Source organism: Rhincodon typus, chromosome 42, assembly GCF_021869965.1.
Source record: "Rhincodon typus isolate 14 chromosome 42, sRhiTyp1.1, whole genome shotgun sequence".
Taxonomy (NCBI): domain Eukaryota; kingdom Metazoa; phylum Chordata; class Chondrichthyes; order Orectolobiformes; family Rhincodontidae; genus Rhincodon; species Rhincodon typus.
The window spans coordinates 2320290-2327133 of record NC_063373.1 but is presented as its reverse complement, the minus strand read 5'-3'; the positions used below and the strand labels follow the sequence as shown (position 1 = coordinate 2327133).

The following is a 6844-nucleotide window of genomic DNA, read 5'->3' as shown; positions in this document are numbered from 1 at the left end:
GGCAGTATTTATGGGACCACGAATTCATTTGCAACACTGAAGTTCAGCAGCGTTCAGACTCATACAGCGAACTCAGCGTGAAATTTAGTTTGTCACATGAGTACAACAGCAAGCAAGATATAGCTGAAATCCTTCATTCTCGGAAACCAGGGACATTCACCATTGAAATACTGGGCTGATATGGCTGTATATCTGCGACATGACAAAAATACTTTCTGATTCTATTGGAGTTAAACTATGTTGGGAGATGTGGCAGACGGAATTATATGTCTGGTGAGAATAAGTGGACAGATGAACACGTTTACTGCTCTTTCATTTTTATAAAGCAAAGAGCGAGGATGCTGAAAGGTTGCATCAGTGTGTTCTTCATTTCATCTATAAACTTGGTCTGTGCTAATGCGTAGATGAAGATTTTAGTGCGGGAAATGAGCAGTTGGAGCATGTTTTTCGTCTCTTGAAGGATGTACTGTGGATCTATTAAATCCAGGACAGTGAAGCAGGCCTCACCTGTAAACTGCACATAAAGGAAATGTCCGACTTAGGTCATCCACAGTAAGACGAGGCTGAGAGAGATGGCAAACAGCAAAACAATGGACTTCTTGCGATTGGCCATCTCCGGGCCTTGTCGATTCTCAGTGGCACGGAGTCTTTTGCAGGCTCTTCTAGCCACTAGATTGTGTCTTACAGTCAGGGCATTAATCAACATAATAAGGAGGAAAGCAAAAAAAAAAGGGTGTAAAGATGCGGTCCAAACAATTATAGGCCTGCTAGACCGCCCAATTTTAATAGCTGAACTTAATGTCACAGAACCAGGGCACCCCAACCAAGACGTACCGTAGCTTGTAGATGAAATAGAAAAGCGTGTTCTTGGCACACCTTGAGGCACAGATAATTCCTATGAATAGCGACGCAGTTTACTTGGTGCCATACCTGGTCTTCAACTTCTGATAGCTGATGGCCACAAAACGGTCAATAGTGAAGGCTACTGTCAGCCAGACTGAGCCATCACAAGCAGCATACACCAGCACAGTGCTGAGTGTACAAGAATGCATTGTGGACAAGATACTGTCAGGAAAGTAGATACCAGCAATCCGGTTGAGGATCACAGCCATTATGATGACAAGAACACTAGTCACCTCTGTCACCACCAGGTAGGAGGTGATGCACTTAGACAGTCATGGGATAAGGTTATGTATGTCACCAAGGTGGTTGTGTCATAAAAAAGGCATCTTACTAGATGAATTCAAATGCCAGACATTACCCAATCGAATCTGTTACTAAAATTAATATTCACTCCCAAAGAAGCAAGCATGTGCTGCAGTTAATCGTTTGTGCATCAGAAAATCTTGCCTTCTTTTCCTTTCAGAATTCTAGACTCCAGAAACCGACTTTCTTGGCTGAATCAGAGACATTTTACAGCATTGGCCATTGTTTGAGTTTGAGGTGTTTTACAAAACGCGCTCATCTTCATTAAAATGTAGAGTCAGAGAGTCATATAGCATGAAAGAAGCATTTCAGCACACCATGTCAATGCTGACCAACAAACGCAAAACGACACTTATCTAATTTACATGCAGTTGGTCTGTAACCTCCTATTCCAGCAGTTTTCAGTGCTTATACGGATGCAGCTTAAATGTTGAGAGTGCACCTGCCTACATTACTCTCTGAGACTGCTTGTTCCATATTTTTATGACTCTCTGGTTAAAAAAAAATCTCAGGTGTCAAAACCACTTCCTTCTCAACTTAAATGCATGCATCCTGGCCTTTGACATTTCTGCCCGGGGAAATAAATTCTCACCATCTGCCCATTCTTGTCAGACTTTTGCATATCTCAATCAGATCCCACGCAGGATGCTCTGCTCGAAGGAAAACAAACGCAGCTGATCCAGTCTACCCTCAGTACTGGCACTTTTCATCCAAAGCAAAGTTCTGATGAGTTTCCTGCACCCTCTCCAGTGCAATCACGTCCTTGTGAAAGTATGGCGAACATAAATGCACACATTATATCATTTGTGGCTGAACTAATGTTTTATAAAGATGCAGCATGGACTTCCTTGCATCTATATTGTACACCCGTGTTCATGAAGGCAAGTCTTCTGTCTGTCTCATTCACTAAACTGTCTACCTGTACTGACATCGCCAGTGATCTATTGAACTGTACAACAGTGTACCTTTGTTTTTCAGTAGTACCGAGCGATCTACCACGCATTTTGCAAATCTTTCTCTTATGAGATCCCCTAATGCATTGCGTTGCACAGATCAGGATCAAATTCTATTTGCCATTGCTTTACCCAGTTGATCAATATCAATCTGTCGCCTGAGACCATCTCCTATCTGACAACAACTAATGTTTCGTGTCATCTGCAAACTTATTACTTATGTCTTCTGCGCTGACATTCAATGTATCAGTGTGGATAACATACAGCAAGTGCCCTTGCACCCATCCCTGCAGTTTCCAGGATTCCAATCACGAAATTATCCTTTACCCATCACACTTTGCCTGCTAATAAGAAGCCATTTTTTACATAGTTTTCTAAATCTCCTTGGGTCAAATGGGCTCGAATTCTTTATACCAGTCTACCATGTAGGACCATGGCAAATGACTTACTGAAGTCCATGTGAACAACATCAGTTGTGCTACCCCATGAAACATATTGCGTCAACTTTTCAGAAAACACAATTCATTCAAATTAGTCAAGCAACATCTGTCCCCTTATTCTGAATGCCACACATTTACAACCATCCATTTGTAACAACGGTGACCATTGGAACAGTCTCTTGAAACCTCGCTCACTTTTATCGTTAGCGAGCTTCAGCTCACCTGAAACATTTGCTACCAATGTTCTTACACAAGCCTGTAAAATGATTTTCATCGTACAGTCAATAAAGAACGTTAGCACAAGTATCCAAGTCAGCGTAATGTTCGCATTGTTGAGGCACTCTGTTTAGGTCTCACTGAAGTTGCTGTCAGCGTGTCAATACTTGTCACCTATGTTAGTTTCAATCACTGACTTTAAAAGCAGTCCAGAAGAATCACCCAGAGTTTACAGAGACATAAAATTAGATTCGTTTTCTCATTTCAAACCGTACTGAATAATACAGAAATTTGTTGGCGTAAAGGGAGCACAATCATAGCCAGATTTCGAACATCGTTCCTCTCTGAGTATCTGCTAGTTCTCAGACATTTCTCACTCTCGAAGTATTTTTACATGTTTTACTTTTCCGCTGTCAAGACGGTACTAATGCGCGTTGTAACAAACCCGTACTTTAACGTGGAATTTTATTTTAAAGACTGAAGAGAAAATATACCTGAAGAATTATGAATCCAATGTGATTCTTCTGGACAGATACGTTTTAAAATAGAATATAAATATAAAAAGAATTAATTTAAATAGAATAAATAAAGATTATTAAAATTCAATTATCAAATTCATTAAATAGAATATATGCGACAATTTAATTTTGGAATTTGCCAAATAATATAGCTGAAGTGTTGACGAATAAGCAAAACATAACGAAAAATAGAACGGTGGAAATCACAGAGGTCAGACGCATTCGTATAGAAGCTAATGTTTCATGTCAAGATGACTCTTCATCAGTGCTGCTAAGAAGTAAAAAGTATACCCCGACATGTTTACACAGACATAATTGAAGACAAACTGGTTTTACCTGAAAGACTAATTTAGTAAGAGAAAGGAAGATGTTATTGATATCCGTGTTTCTGCTGGCAGCATGTTCTAGACAGAGACAAAAAAGCAACATCCAATCAGGTAACATCTACCTTATTCTAAGATTCAACAAGTCAGCAAAGTGCAGTGATAAATAGAGTGAAGTGGAAAACGGGAATCTCCTGCAGTTGATACTGAACTTGAAATTTGGTTTTATTGTGCCAGTCCTCTTCCATGTAAGGAAGAATACATCAACATTGCCATTTCAGAGCGTAGCATAGATTATTCTTTCACAGTGGCAACCTGATGCCATTGAAACGGATTCCTTTGAGAATTTCGAGCTTTCACTGTCTGAGATTCATTTTTATATTGCTGCTTGCAATGCAGCGAGTTGCAGGAAGAGATATGAAATATCTTCACCGCATGTTTAACAAGGAATATGTCTTGTAATTATAAATAAAAAAGAAAATGAGTTGAATATCCTGAGAGTACATCTGCCATATGGAAGAATGAATTTTATTGTACCCTTGCTCTCGATACTCTTGGCAGATGCTGCTGATAGTGCAGAGAGTTCCCATTGACCTAAATCAGTGACTGCTACCCCAATGGAGAAACCGCACCTTTGAGATTTTCCACTGGAGCAGTTAAATGTACTCTGATTCATTAATACAAGGCACAGCGTCAGTGTTCTTATCGCGCACAGGCACCATCTCTGAACCGGATGCAGAGAGCTTGCATTCCGGTCACACCTCCTCTAAACTGTGTGACAGGGTCTCTGTAAAAGTTGTGTAGAAAATGTAGAAAATATAGCATCCAATGAGCAGTACCAGTGATCAGGGACGAACTGTTGATCTGTTCGTTTCAGCAGAGAAGCTGTCGTAACGTCGACTCTCATTGTCAGCGACAGTCGAGAATAAGGCATTGTCACGTTGCAAATGTGTACTTAGAGAGTGTGTCGTAAAATTCGTAGCGACTTTGCAATTTAAAGCAAGGTGTTGTTCGGGCTATTTATAGCTTGTACAAACATGTGAACATTCGGAATATTATCAAACTGAGCACAGGATTAATGTCGCCATCTGCCAGTCAGTGAAGCCCGTTCCTGTTCTGGATTATTATTTAATATCAGTCAATTCCGAATACACGTGTGAAATAGTTTTGAGTTGTGGTGATTCAGAGAGGTTCTTGTCCCAGCTTTCAGATTTCATCTATGCTGCGCCTTACAGCACAGGATTAGACTACCATAACTTCCACACTCAGAATGCTTATACTGAGATAACCGCACTCATTACAATTGTCAGCAACTGCTCTATACGTCGTCCTGAAGCTTCCTTTTCCTCTAATTATACTACTTCGGTTAAATTCTGTATTGGATAGTGTACCGGTTTCTGCAGATGTCAATGCATGTAGCGTGCGTCTAGGTTGCTCTTTTGCTAATCCAAATTCACAGACACCCTTCAGCCACGACTGTGAGCTCAAGAGACTGCGTTGATCGATGTGAACATAGTCCAGTTGTGGATACAGAGGAGTAAAGTATCAATCAGTCAGCAATATCCATCCAAGCATGATTGTACAATAGCAAGTATGTGGAGTCTGTAGTCTTCGGTACCGCCCTTTATATGAAAATTATGTCTCTGCAATTATGTAAAACACAATATCATACGTTGAAGAATTAATTTAAAACGTATCTTTATGAACATAGTCTACGACAGACTCTCTTAAAATAAAGACAAGAATGATCAAAAATCTTTCGGAGTACATCTCCGCCAGTAAATTAAAATGGAATGAGAACAAGTTGCTAAAACGAAACCGAACCCCACTCTGTTCAACTCGTTCTTCACGGTGATCTGCTTACCAAGACATCGCAGGGGCCATGCCCATTGTCAAAGAACATGCTGCATGGACACAGGTTCATTGTGGCCTCATTCACTGCAGGATGCCTGGCCCTTTGTGACCTCAAACACTGCATAGGGACAGGTCAGCTGTGACCTCACTTCCTGCAGCTGTACAGCCCCTTTGGGAGCTCACTCATTGAAGGAAACAACCTCATTGTGAACTCATTCATGTATGGATATCAGGGCTGTTGTGACCTCACTCGACTCCAGATGCCTCTTGATTGTGGCACTCCCGTCACATTAGATACTGGTGAGGTAATCTTCTCGGTTGTATTGAGTTGAATAAGGTTTCAATGCAAGAAACGAATGTGTTCATGTTTTATTGGTGGTCGTAACAAGGCGGAAACATGACAAAATGGCTTTCACATAAATTTTAGTTTGGAGCTGTGTAGACTGAGAGTTTATTACTCTTGATATTTATGTCTGATTGTCATTACGTTACATTTTAAATCATTGACTTTCAGCTAACGGTCATTTCCCAATCCGGAGAAATAGGAAATGAGATTGCCGAGTTGTATTATCGCTGGAGTGTTAGTCCAGCGAGCCAAGTAAGTAATTCAAATCACACAATTTGAATCCAATTAAATCTTCAATGTGGCGGGGGTGGGGGGGTGGGGGGATGCAATGAATACCATGAATCCTTTGCCGCTCCTCAGAAAAATATACCTGTTTCACTCATGTTATTTAGAGAAGGAAACTGCCTTTCTTGCCTGATCTGGTCGACATGTGACTCCAGACCCACATGTGGACGACTTTAAATTGCTCTCTGGTCAATTAGATGATTGGCAATGAATACCAGTCCGACTAGCGACTCCCACATTCTATGAATGTAGAAAAATAACAACAAAGGTGAACATGTGATCGATGGATGGGGAAAACGCGATTAGGACAGAAGGCCCGGGTTCAAGTTTAGATGTGAGTAATAACTCTGGGAAGATATTTTAGAAAATAATGAGAAAGCTATAACAGTGGGATGGTCGTGTCTGGACCTGAAAGCCAGGAAACCTCACCTGGCTAAAGATATTAAATCCAACATCTGAAGGTTGTTTAGAAAATATGTAGACCAGCATTGCGCCTGACATGAACGATTTTCAGCGATTAAAGAAAATGAGGTCACCCACTTTTTTTTCCACAGAGGAGTTCGGAATAAGACTGTGTGTGTTCAAAGCTATATTCTTTTGATCGGTCAATTGTGCCTGTTGGAGTCCAACAAAATCAACAATATTTTAAACAAGGATCATTGCAGTGAAAGATTTTTTTTTTAATTTATCTCACTATAACGTT

At 40.5% G+C, this 6844-nt stretch overlaps 1 pseudogene; it reads right to left on the bottom strand.

Moving 5' to 3' along the window:
- Nucleotides 1-301: 301 nt before the first annotated feature.
- LOC125487474 lies at nucleotides 302-4590 on the bottom strand (annotated as a pseudogene).
- Nucleotides 4591-6844: the final 2254 nt, after the last annotated feature.